Here is a 13,920-nt window from a genome sequence, read left to right on the forward strand (position 1 = left end):
TGAAGTTCTAACCAACAGAGTCATCCAGCCAGGGCAAAAGCTTTTCTTTATACATTAATTTCTTCTTTCAATGCAGCTGAAATATTATTGAGTCAGGTTTTTCCTGAGCACCTCTTTTATGGAAAGCTAAAATAGAAAATCTAAAATTGAGTCACAAATCTACATAAATAAGATGTAATAAACCCTGCCATTTAGAAAAGGGGAAAATATGTCTATATGGATATGGAAACAAGGTTAAGACAGTCTAATTGTGGTTATATATGGGTGATGGGTTTATTGGTGGGGCTTTTGATTTTTTTCTTTTGTGCCATTTGTTTTCCATGTTTTCTATACATATACTTTTGAAATTGGGGGGGGGGGGAATCTAGTGAGCAATGGAGGGGGGGATAAAAAGAAACAACATAATATTTAACTATGACCCCGGGGGGGAGGAGGAAAGTATATACCAGTGATTTCTAGACAAGTAAAAATACAGACTATATGGATATGTAACAGGTGTTTGACTTTATTGCCTATAAAGGATGCAATCCATGATGAAAAGCTAATGTTACAAAATGGCCCAAATTGCCCTGGCCAGATAGCTTGGTTGACTGGAGTATCACACCAATGCACAGAGATTAATGGTTCGATTCCTGGTCAGAGCACATACAGAAACAGAATAATGTTTCTGTCTCTTTCTCATTCTCCTTTCCTCTCTCTAAAATCAATATTTTTTTAAAAAACTGGCCCAGCAATGGCTAGTTTTCTCAGTGGATAAAGCATTGGCCCAGCATATGGACATCCCAGGTTTGATTCCCAGTCAGGGCACACAAGAAAAGCAACCATCTGCTTCTCTCCCTCTCCCTCTCCCCCTTCCCCTTCTGCAGCCAGAGGCGTGATTGGTTCAAGTGCCAGGACATGGAGCTTGAGGATAGCTCAGTTGGTCTGAGTGCATCAGCCTCAGACACTAAAAATAACTCAGTTAATTCCGGCATCAGTCCCAGACCAGGGTTGCTGGGTGGATCCTGTCAGGGAGCATGTGGGAGTGTATCCATCTCCCCTTCTTCACTTAAAAAATAAAATATTTTTTAAATTGCCCCAAACAACAGCATCATAACTTACAAAGTAAAAACTATAGGAAACAGAACTATGTAGAAATACATAATAAGACAGATCTAATTGATATTACAAATCAAAAGCACCTAAAAGCATAATAAACCTTTTTAAGTACTCATAGAGCATTTTACAAAAACTAAGTAAATATCAGGCCACAAAAAAAATTCCAAAAAATTTCCAGAATCAGAAGTAGCACAGATAACAGATGAAAGATAAAATAATTACAAATTAATTTTTTTTTTTTTCATTTTTCTGAAGCTAGAAACAGGGAGAGACAGTCAGACAGACTCCCACATGCGCCCGACCAGGATCCACCCGGCATGCCCACCAGGGGCGACGCTCTGCCCATCCTGGGCGTCGCCATGTTGCGACCAGAGCCACTCTAGCGCCTGAGGCAGAGGCCACAGAGCCATCCCCAGCGCCCGGGCCATCTTTGCTCCAATGGAGCCTTGGCTGCGGGAGGGAAAGAGAGAGACAGAGAGGAAAGTGCGGCGGAGGGGTGGAGAAGCAAATGGGCGCTTCTCCTGTGTGCCCTGGCCGGGAATCAAACCCGGGTCCTCCGCACGCTAGGCCGACGCTCTACCGCTGAGCCAACCGGCCAGGGCCAAATTAATTTTTTTTTTAAATAAGTCCTGGCCCTGGCCGGTTGGCTCAGTGGTAGAGCGTCGGCCTGGCGTGCAGAAGTCCCAGGTTCAATTCCTGGCAAGGGCACACAGAAGAGGCGCCCATCTGCTTCTCCAGCCCTTCCCCTCTCCTTCCTCTCTGTCTCTCTTTCCCCCTCCCACAGCCAAGGCTCCATTGGAACAAAGTTGGCCCGGGTGCTGAGGATGGCTCTGTGGCCTCTGCCTCAGGTGCTAGAATGGCTCTAGTTGCAACAGAGCGACACCCCAGATGGGCAGAGCATCGCCCCCTGGTGGGTGTGCCAGGTGGATCCTGGTCAGGCGCATGCAGGAGTCTGTCTACCTCCCAGTTTCCAACTTAAGAAAAATACAAAAAAAAAAAAAAATAGTAAAGTCCTACTTATTACCTGATTTTTCTACTCACAAAACTCACTGATCAAAGAGGGAATCAAAAATAAAATCATAGAACATAATGACAATGAAAATATTGCATTTAAGAACCTACAACACCTGACCAGGCGGTGGCGCAGTGGATAGAGTGTCAGACTGGGATGCAGAGGACCCAGGTTTGAGACCCCGAGGTTGTCAACTTGAGCGCGGGCTCATCTGGTTTGAGCAGAGCTCACCAGCTTGGACCCAAGGTCGCTGGCTTGAACAAGGGGTTACTCGGTCTGCTGTAGCCCCACAGTCAAGGTACATATGAGAAAGCAATCAATGAACAACTAAGGTGTCATAACGAAAAACTAATTATTGATGCTTCTCATCTCTCTCCGTTCCTGTCTGTCCATCCCTACCTATCCCTCTCTCTCTGTCTCTGTAAAAAAAAAAAAAAAAAAGAACCTACAACAGATAGCTAAAATAGTACTCAGGAAAATTCAGAGCACAAGGATTTAGGATATAAATAACCACTTAAGGAAATAAAAATACAAGGATGAAAACAATAAAGAAAAGAGCAGGAAATAATCAATTAAAATTCAGAAAAGTAGATCGCCCTGGCTGGATAGCTTAGCTGGTTAGAGAACTGCACTCAAGTGTGGAGGCTGCCAGTTTAATCCCTGGTCAGAGCACATACAACAGCAGATTAATGCTCCTATCTCTCTCTCCCTCTCTCCCATCCTTCTCCCACCCATGGGCTGTTTCCCACTCCTCCCCCCACCTTTCTCTCTCTCTCTCTCTCTTTCTCCTCTCTCTGAAATTAGTAAATAAAATCTTTTTAAAAAATTAAAATATATATTCGGTGGGACACTTGAATCTATGTAAAAACAAAAAATTAAAGTCATAAATAAATTTTAAAAATAAAATAAAATCAAGGCCCTTGATAAAAAAAAAATTTTTTTTAATTAAAACCAGAAAAGTAGATCATGTAATTAAATTTAAGTACTAATTTTTGGAAAATAAACCATCCAGTAAACTTAATAAAAAGAGAAAAGAGGAGGGAAAATAAGTATACAAATAGAGGAAGCTAAAATAATATTAAAACACTGCCCTGTTCACTTCTTTGCAAATATATTTGAGAATATGAATAAAATGAATCATCTTCTAGGAAAACATTAATTATCAAAATTGATCCTAGCATGATGGATAGAGCATCAGACTAGGATGCAGAGGACCCAGGTTCGAGACCCCGAGGTTGACAACTTGAGCACGGGCTCGTCTGGCTTGAGCAAAAAGCTAACCAGCTTGGACTCAAGGTCGCTGGCTCGAGCAAGGGGTTACTCGGTCGGCTGAAGGCCCACAGTCAAGGCACATATGAGAAGGCAATCAATGAACAACTAAGGTGTCACACGAAAAACTGATGCTTCTCATCTCTCTCCGTTCCTGTCTGTCCCTATCTATCCCTCTCTCTGTCCCTGTAAAATAAATAAATAAATAAACAAACCTGTTAAAAAAAAAAATTGGCCCTAGCCCTGGCCTGTTGGCTCAGTGGTAGAGCGTCGGCCTGGCGTGCAGGAATCCCGGGTTCGATTACCAGCCAGGGCACACAGAAGAAGCGCCCATCTGCTTCTCCACCCCTCCCCCTCTCCTTCCTCTCTGTCTCTCTTCCCCTCCCGAGCCAAGGCTTTATTGGAGCAAAGTTGGCCCGGGCACTGCAGATGGCTCTATGGCCTCTGCCTCAGGCGCTAGAATGGCTCTGGTTGCAACAAAGCGATGTCCCAGATGGGCAAAGCATCGCCCCCTGGTGGGCATGCCGGGTGGATCTCGGTTGGGCGCATGCGGAAGTCTGACTGCCTCCCACTTTCCAACTTCGGAAAAATAGAAAAAAAAAAAAATTGACCCTAGCAGTGAATAGAGTGTCATCCTAGAGCACCAAGGTCACTGATTAGATTCCAAGGTCACAGGCTCAATCCCAAGAGCACAGGCTTGACCCTGAGGACACCAGTTCGAGCCCCAATCAGAGCATGTGTAAAAACTCATCAATAGGTGTACAACTAAGTGGAACAATGAGTTGGTACTTATCTCTCTCTCTCCCTCCCCCTCCTCTTCTCTCAAATCAATGGGGGGAAAAACTAACCCTAGAAGAGAAAGAAATCTAACTAGACCTGTAATCACTGAGGAAAGAGAAAAAGTTATCAAAGAACACTTGCCACATCCCTCCAAAAACAACCAACCTGACTCCAGTGAGATCTTAATGGTTCTAAAATACAAGAAGAGGCGGCAAGCCTGGCCAGGTAACTCAGTTGGTTAGTGACATCCCAATATGCCAGGGTTGCAGGTTTAATACCGGACAAGGCACTTACAAGAATCAACCAATGAATGCATTAATAAGTGAAACAACAAACTGATGTTTCTTTCTCTCTCTCTCTCTCTCTCTCTCTCTCTCTCTCTCTTAAAAAAAAAAAAAGAAGAGCCTGACTTGTGAGGTGCACAGTGGATAAAGACCTGGAATGCTGAGGTTGTCAGTTCGAGAACCTGGGCTTGCCTGGTCAAGACACATACAGGAAGCAACTACTATGACTTGATGCTTTCTGCTTTTCCCCCCTCTTTCTCTCTCTCTCCCCTCTCCCTAAAACTCAAAATAAAATAAAAATAATTTTAAAAAAAGAAAAAAGGAAGAAAACCTTCTGTTTTTTGTTTTACAAAGTAAGCATGATATTGATGGCACAAAAGAGAAAAACTTCATATATGAATAGAAATAAAACTCCTCAAGGCCCTGGCCAGTTGGCTCAGCGGTAGAGTATCGGCCTGGCGTGCGGGGGACCCGGGATCGATTCCCGGCCAGGGCACATAGGAGAAGCGCCCATTTGCTTCTCCACCTCCCCCTCCTTCCTCTCTGTCTCTCTCTTCACCTCCTGCAGCCAAGGCTCCATTGGAGCAAAGATGGCCCGGGCGCTAGGGATGGCTTCTTGGCCTCTGCCTCAGGCACTAGAGTGGCTCTGGTCGCGGCAGAGCGACGCCGCGGAGGGGCAGAGCATCGCCCCCTGGTGGGCAGAGCATCGCCCCATGGTGGGCGTGCCGGGTGGATCCCGGTAGGGCGCATGCGGGAGTCTGTCTGACTGTCTCTCCCCGTTTCCAGCTTCAGAAAAATACAAAAAAAAAAAAAAAACTCCTCAAAATAAAAAGTGTTAATCAAGTTTAGTAGTACATTACAGAAACATTATCAGGTCCAAGTGGGATTTATTTTATGAACACAAGATACAATAGTTCAATATGAGGAATTTGCTGATAGAATTCACCATATTACTAGATCTAAGAAGAAAGTCACATAGCAATCTCCATAACATGAGGTTAAAACAACAACAAAAATTTCTCTCAATACCAAAGCCAGAGAATGCTGACTAATGGGGAAACTAAAGAAGGATTCCAGCCCTGGCCGGTTGGCTCAGTGGTAGAGCGTCAGCCTGGCGTGCAGAAGTCCCGGGTTCAAATCCCGGCCAGGGTACACAGGAGAAGCGTCCATCTGCTTCTCCATCCCTCCCCCTCTCCTTCCTCTCTGTCTCTCTCTTTCCCTCCCGCAGCCAAGGCTCCATTGGAGCAGCCAAGGCTCCATTGGAGCAAAGATGGCCCGGGCGCTGGGGATGGCTCCGTGGCCTCTGCCTCAGGCGCTAGAGTGGCTCTGGTCGCGACAGAGCGATGCCCCAGATGGGCAGAGCATCGCCCCCTTGTTGGGCGTGCCGGGTGGATCCTGGTCGGGTGCATGCGGGAGTCTGACTGCCTCCCCTTTTCCAGCTTCAGAATACAAAAAAAAAAAAAAAAAAAAAAAAAAGGATTCCCACTAAGTACAGTAGTAACAAGACAAAGATGTCCATTACTATCAAATTATTTAACAATGTTATTTAACACTAGATTTTAAAAAGTAAAAAGTATAAAGTCAGAAAAGAAACTGTTCAAGGAAAACACTACCTACAAAGCTACTGAAAATATAAGAGAATATAATAAAGTGTTTCTGAGTACAAAATTAATATTCTGGCCCTGGCCGGTTGGCTCAGTGGTAGAGCGTCGGCCTGGCGTGCAGAAGTCCCGGGTTCGATTCCCGGCCAGGGCACACAGGAGAAGCACCCATCTGCTTCTCCACCCCTCCCCCTCTCCTTCCTCTCTGTCTCTCTCTTCCCCTCCCGCAGCCGCAGCCGAGGCTCCACTGGAGCAAAGATGGCCCAGGCGCTGAGGATGGCTCCTTGGCCTCTGCCCCAGGTGCTAGAGTGGCTCTGGTCGTAACAGAGAGACGCCCTGGGGGGGCAGAGCATCGCCTCCTGGTGGGCAGAGCATCGCCCCCTGGTGGGCGTGCTGGGTGGATCCCGGTCGGGCGCATGCGGGAGTCTGTCTGACTGTCACTCCCCGTTTCCAGCTTCAGAAAAATACAAAAAAATAAATAAAAATAAAAATAAAAAATAAAAAAAATTAATATTCTGAAACAAACAGCCTTCATATGTATATACAATGACCACATAAGAAATCTAATGGAAACATACAATGTAGCACAAGAGTTAAGAAGTAAAACTAGCCTAACCAGGTGGTGGCGCAGTGAATAGAGCACTGAACTGGGAAGCTGAAGGCCCAGGATGGAAACCCCGAGATCACCAGCTTGATCATGGGCTCCCCAGCTTGAGCGTGGAGTCATCAGCTTGAGCATGAATCAGAGACATGACCCTATGGTCACTGGCTTGAGCAAAAAGATCACTGCTTTGAAGCCCAAGGTCGCTGGCTTGACAAAGGGGTCAGTGGAGCCTCCCATCAAGGCATGTATGAAAAACAATCAGTAAACAAATGAAATGCCACAACTATGAGTTGATACTTCTTAGCTCTCTCCTTTCCTCTCTCTAAAAAAAAAAAAAAAAAAAAATCTAAAAACTTAAAATGTAAATGAAGAGCCTGACCAGCCTGACCTGTGGTGGCGTAGTGGGATAAAGTGTTGACTTGGAAACACTGAGGTCGCCAGTTCGAAACCCTGGGCTTGCCTGGTCAAGGCACATGTGGGAGTTGATGCTTCCTGCTCCTCCTTTCTGTCTGTCTGTCTCTCTCTCTCTCCTCTCTAAAATGAATAAAAAATATTTAAAAAAAAAAAATGTAAATGAAGAGCCTGACCAGGTGGTGGTGCAGTGGAAATAGCGTCGGACTGGGATGCCAAAGACCCAGGTTCGAGACCCCGAGGTCACCAGCTTGAGCGCAGGCTCATCTGGTTTGAGCAAAGCTCACCAGCTTGGACCCAAGGTCACTGGCTCGAGCAAGGGGTTACTCGATCTGCTGAAGGCCCACGGTCAAGGCACATATGAGAAAGCAATCAATGAAAGGTGTCACAACGAAAAACATGATTGATGCTTCTCATCTCTCTCCGTTCCTGTCTGTCTATCCCTCTCTCTGACTCTCTCTGTAAAAAAAAAAAAAAAAAAAAAAGTAAATGAAGAAAACTAAAGGTCTACTGAAAGACATAACAAAGACTTACACAATTGTAAAAAACATGATAATCCTTGGACACACACATCATCACTAAGATCAATTCTCCCCCCCCCCTGACCTATGGTGGCACAGGCAATTTAGTGGATAAAGCACTGAGCTGGAATGCTGAGGTCGCTGGTTCAAAACCCTGGGCTTGCTAGATCAATGCACATATGAGAAGTAACTATTGAGTTGATGATTCCCACGACAACTTCTTTCTCTCTCTCTTTCTCTCCTAAAATCAATAAATAAAATCTAAAAAAAAAGGAAAAGGTCCAATCATCTCCTAAACTGCTATATAAATTTGGCAAGATGCAAATAAAAATTGAAGTATTCTGCTTCTGTTTTTTAAACTAGAAAAACTAATTCTAAAATTCATATGGTAATCACAACTATGCAACAACAGCCAAGAAAACTCCAATGAAAATCATGAAGGCAGACTAGCCTATCAAATGTTAACATATTTAGCCTGACCAAGTGGACTGAGCATCAGACTGGGATGCAGAGAACCCAGGTTTAAAACACCCAGGTCAAAAATAAATAAATAAATAAAACACCGCGGTCGCCGGCTTGAGCACGGGCTCACCAGCTTGAGCGCAGGGATGCTGGCTTGAGCGTGGGATCATAGACATGACCCCATGGTCGCTGGCTTAAGCACAAAGGACACTGGCTGGAAGCCCAAGGTCGCTGGCTTGAGCAAGGGGTCACTTGCTCTGCTGTAGTCCCCCAGTCACAGCACACATGAAAAAGCAATTAATGTACAACTAAGGTGCTATAACAAAGATTTGATGCTTCTCATCTCTCTCCCTTCCTGTCTGTCCCTATCTCTCCCTCTCTCTGTTTCTGTCACACACACAAAAAAAAATAGCACTATGGATAGTTAATAAATGTTTGGGTTCTGGTCTCACTGATTCCATTAATTTGGAATGGTGTGGAGCTAATCAAAATCTCTGAAAAAAAGGAAAGCAAAAAACATTCCAAGCTTCTGTAAAAAAAAAAGTCCTGGAGTAAATGATACCTGACCAACCTTTTCAGAATTAAGGATATAGATTTTTTTTTGTAACTATGAACTTCAATGTTTTTTATAGTCTTACATTCTTAGTCATGAAGGTACATAAACACATGTAGTCAATTTCTGAGTCTATGACTCAGGAAGTATACACTGCCCACACCCATTTTTTTTTTAAGCGAGAGTGAGACAGAGCAACAGAGAGAAAGAAAGACAAGAAGGGAGAAAGGTAAGAATTATCAGCTCCTGGCCTGACCTGTGGTGGCGCAGTGAATAAAGCGTCGACCTGGAAATGCTGAGGTCGCCGGTTCGAAACCCTGGGCTTGCCTGGTCAAGGCACATATGGGAGTTGATGCTTCCAGCTCCTCCCCCCTTCTCTTTCTCTGTCTCTCTCTCCTCTGTCTCTCTCCTCTCTAAAAATGAATAAATAAAATTAAAAAAAAAAAAATTTAAAAAAAAAAAAAAAAAAAAAAAGAATTATCAGCTCCTAGTTGCGGCAATTTAGTTGCTCATTGATTGCTTTTCATAGTGCCTTGACTAGAGGATTGGGGGTGGGGGGCTCCAGGCAAGATAGTGACCCCTTGCTCAAGCCAGCAACGGTGGACTCAAGCTGGTGAGCCTGTGCTCAAGCCAGATGAGCCCACACTCAAGCCAGTGACCTCAGGGTTGCAAACCTGGGTCCTCAGTGTCCCAGGTCATTGCTCTCTATCCACTGCGCCTCCACCTGGTCAGGCCACACCTTTATTGTTTTAAAGGAGAAGAAAATGCTTACTATTTGACACTAATTAACACTATTTCACTCTAAATGTAGCCAATACAATATAATTAGTGAATTCAAAACACAAATAAGCTAACTAGAGGCTATTAATCTGACCTGAGAGAAGTAATCAGAAACATAAATTTTCTGTTCTTCCAGTAATATTCATTCTCAGTGGAGTACACCATTCTGACTGTTCCAGTCATATGAAATCTGAATGATTTTTCCCACATAAACAAAGAAGTAACGTAAGTAACAGCCTTGCTCACCATTCTTGAGAACTCATACCCACAGGGAAACATTGTGCAGTACCAGGGTACCAAAGACTGCCTCTCATTGTGCCTTAATGGGGGGGGGGGGGAGGTGTCAAGCTGAGCCATGACCCCTTGCTCAAGCCAGAGACCTTGGGATCATGTCGATGATCCCACACTCAAGCCTACAAGCCCATGCTCAAGCTGACAATCCCATGCTCAAGGTGGTAACCTCAGGGTTTCAAACCAGAAACCACTATGTCCCGAGTTGACACTCTATATACACTGCACCACCACAAGTCAGGCGTAACGAACCGATTCTTCAAAAACACAAAATACCAAAGCTCACCCAAAAAGAAATAAATAGCCTCAATAGCCCTATACTTATTAAAGAAATTAAATTTGTAGTTAAAAACCTTTTCATAAAGAAAACTTGAGGTTCAAAAATGGCTTTACTGCTAAAATCTACCAAACATTTAAGGAAGAAATAATATTATAAACTCTTCTGGAATATTAAAGAGGAAGGAATAATTCTCATAATTTTATAAGACAAATATTAAACATTATCTTCTTTTTTTTTTTTTACAGAGACAAAGAGAGTCAGAGAGAGGGATAGATAAGGACAGACAGGAATGGAGAGAGATGAGAAGCATCAATCATTATTTTTTTTTTATTATGACACCTTAGTTGTTCATTGATTGCTTTCTCATATGTGCCTTGACCATGGGGCTACAGCAGACCGAGAAACCCTTTGCTTGAGCCAGCGACCTTGGGTCCAAGCTGGTGAGCTTTTGCTCAAACCAGATGAGCTTGCGCTCAAGCTGGCAACCTCGGGGTCTCGAACCTGGGTCCTCCACATCCCAGTCTGACACTTTATCCACTGCGCCACTGCCCAGTCAGGCTTAAATATTATCTTGACACCAAAACAGCCCAAGATATTATAAGGAGAGAAAACAACAGAACAATTATCCCTTATGAACATAAATGCAAAAATCCTTAACAAAATTTTAGAAACTCAAATCCAACAATATATAAAAAGCATACTATATATCATGATGAGTTCAGGGTTTTCCTAGGAATGCAGATTAATTAAATATATTAAATTGTTTTTAAAATATCAATGTAATTCACCATATTAACAAACTTAAAAAGAAAAATTATATGATTACCTCAATAGACACTGAAAGGACATAACAAAATCCAATACACACATCCCTCAAAAAACTTTCAGCAAACTAAAAATAGAAGGGAGCTACTTCAACTTGATAAAGGGCATCTATAAATAATCTACAGTTTATGATAAAATACTTTCCCTTAAGTTCAGAAAGAAGGTAAGGATATCCACTTAAATCACTGTTATTAAACACTGTATTAGTAGTTCTAGCCAGTGCAATAAGACAAGAAAAAGTAATAAAAGGTATCCAGATTGAAAAAAGCAAGTAATAGCCATCTTCTTTTCAAAGACAACAGTAGGGAATCACACATTTAAGCTTGAACCCTCTATGACTTGGATTGGGGAACCTCAGTTAAAAGACCTGAGCAGGCCCTGGCCGGTTGGCTCAGTGGTAGAGCATCGGCCTGGCGTGCAGGAGTCCTAGGTTCGATTCCCAGCCAGGGCACACAGAAGAAACGCCCATCTGCTTCTCCACCCCTCCCCCTCTGTCTCTCTCTTCCCCTCCCACAGCCAAGGCTCCATTGGAGCAAGATTTGCCCGGGCGCTGAGGATGGCTCTGTGGCCTCTGCCTCAGGCGCTAGAATGGCTCTGATTGCGGCAGAGCGATGGCCCAAGATGGGCAGAGCATCGCCCCCTGGTGGGCATGCCGGGTGGATCCCAGTCGGGCGCCTGCGGGAGTCTGACTGCCTCCCTGTTTCCAGCTTCAGAAAAATACAAAAAAAAAAAAAGACCTGAGCAGCCTTATCTCTGGTGGCACAGTGGATAAAGAGTAGACCTGGGGCCCTGGCCGGTTGGCTCAACGGTAGAGCGTCGGCCTAGCCTGCAGGAGTCCCAGGTTCAATTCCCGGCCAGGCACACAGGAGAGGCGCCTATCTGCTTCTCCACCCCTCCCCCTCTCCTTCCTCTCTGTCTCTCTCTTCCCCTCCCGCAGAGAGGCTCCATTGGAGCAAAGATGGCCCAGGCGCTGGGGATGGCTCTGTGGCCTCTGCCTCAGGTGCTAGAATGGCTCTGGACGCAACAGAGCAACGCCCCAGAGGGGCAAAGCATCGCCCCCTGGTGGGCATGCCGGATGGATCCTGGTCGGGTGCATGCAGGAGTCTGTCTGACTGCCTCCTAGTTTCCAGCTTCGGAAAAATGAAAAAAAAAAAGAGTCGACCTGGGAACACTGAGGTCGCCGGTTCAAAACCCTGCACTTGTCTGGTCAAGGTATATATGGGAGTTGATGCTTCCTGCTCCTCCCCACTTTCTCTCTCTCTCTCTCTCTCTCTCTCTCTCCCCTCTAAAATGAATAAATAAACTAAACAATTAAAAAAAAAAACTGAGCAAATGTCTCTTGGGTACAAACACCAAGAAAGTGTGATTGGGTAAGCCCCTTCCTTTGTGCTTGTTATAATTAGCAAAAGAAAAGAAATTACTGACCCAAATTAGTCCTTTCTCCATGTCAGCAAAAAGGCCATTAGTCATTCTTTCCCTTGTCACCAGATCTCCCTCCCCTGTAATCCTGTTACCTCTGTTCTGCTTCTGATCAGTAAAAGCTAAGGGAGAAGGAAATTCAGGTCTTCTTTGCCTCCCTTGGCATGCCTCACCCTCTCTTCCTCTTGACCTAAGTTTGTGTCTTGAGTAGGTATCTTTCCCACAAACCCAGTAGGTTTAGTTCCCAGCAGGCTGGAGTACTACTACAGACAACATGATCTGTAGAAAATCTAGTGGAATCTACAAAAGAGGACTAGAACTATTACATAAGTTTCTAAGAGTGGAAGATATAAGATCAACACTTAATTGAAATTTTTTATACCAGCAATGAGCAATCAGAAATTGAAATTATAAAAATCACCATTTATAGGCCCTGGCCGGTTGGCTCAGTGGTAGAGCGTCGGCCTGGAGTGCAGGAGTCCCGGGTTCGATTCCCGGCCAGGGCACACAGGAAAAGCGCCCATCTGCTTCTCCACCCCTCCCCCTCTCCTTCCTCTCTGTCTCTCTCTTCCCCTCCCGCAGCCAAGGCTCCACTGGAGCAAGGTTGGCCTGGGCGCTGAGGATGGCTCCAAGGCTGCTGCCTCAGGCGCTAGAATGGCCCTGGTTGCAACAGAGCGACACCCCAGATGGGCAGAGCATCGCCCCCTGGTGGGCATGCCGGGTGGATCCCAGTCAGGCGCATGCGCGAGTCTGTCTGACTGCCTCCCCATTTCCAACTTCAGAAAAAAACACACACAAAAAAAAAATCACCATTTATAATAACACCAAAAATTATGAAATAGGGATATATCCAACAAAAAATTGCAAAACCTGTAAGTTGAAAACTAAAAAGACCATTCAGCTACTGTTACAAAATACCATAAACTGGGTGGGTTATAAACAACAGAAATATATTATTTTTCATTATTCTGGAGGCTAAGAAGTTCAAGATCAAAGCACCAGCAGATTTAGGGCCTGGTAAAGAGCCTGCTCCCAGGTTCACTGACAGCTATCTTTTTCATTCTAACCTCTTAAGACCATGGAAGGGGCAAGGAAATTCTCTTGCACCTCTTTTATAAGAGCATTATTTCCATTCATAAAGGTTCTTCCCTCATGACCTAATTACCTTATAAAGGCCCTCCAAATACCACCACCTTGGGAACTAGGTTTCAACATATAAATTAGGGTGCAGGTGGGGACTGAACAAATTGTCTATAGCAAACACCTAAATATATACCATGTTCATAAGCTGTAACACTCAATATTTTTAAGATGTCAATCCTCCCAAATTGATCTCCACATTTCATACTCCCAAACAAAACCTGGCCAGGCTTTCTGTAAATACTTTGACAAGCTAAATTCTAAAATTCACAACAATGCCAAGGACGACCTAGATAACCAAAACAACTTTGACACACTTCCTGATTTCTAATTTTATTCTACAGCTACAGTTATCAGACAGTGGGATATTGGCATAAACATAAACAAACAGATCAACAAAATAGAACAGAATCCAAAAGTATAGATCCACATATATTTGGACAAACTATTTTTAAGCTACAAAAGCAATTTAGAGAAAGGGTCATCTTTTCAACAGAAGGTATTAGAATATCTATATTCAAAAAAAAAATAATAACCCTCTCACATTATATAGGAAAAAATTCATTGAAAATGGACCACACTGCCTGACC

At 44.1% G+C, this 13,920-nt stretch overlaps 1 protein-coding gene and 1 non-coding gene across 9 annotated transcripts in view; one reads left to right on the forward strand and one right to left on the reverse strand.

The window, feature by feature from the left end:
- UBAP1 (ubiquitin associated protein 1) overlaps positions 1-13,920 on the reverse strand; it is an 81,272-nt gene that overhangs the window by 50,203 nt on the left and 17,149 nt on the right. The window lies entirely within an intron of this gene.
- Positions 12,621-12,696, forward strand: TRNAS-GGA (transfer RNA serine (anticodon GGA)). The gene has a single exon. It is a non-coding gene; the product is annotated as a tRNA-Ser (tRNA).

Source organism: Saccopteryx leptura, chromosome 2 (assembly GCF_036850995.1).
Source record: "Saccopteryx leptura isolate mSacLep1 chromosome 2, mSacLep1_pri_phased_curated, whole genome shotgun sequence".
Taxonomy (NCBI): Eukaryota; Metazoa; Chordata; class Mammalia; order Chiroptera; family Emballonuridae; genus Saccopteryx; species Saccopteryx leptura.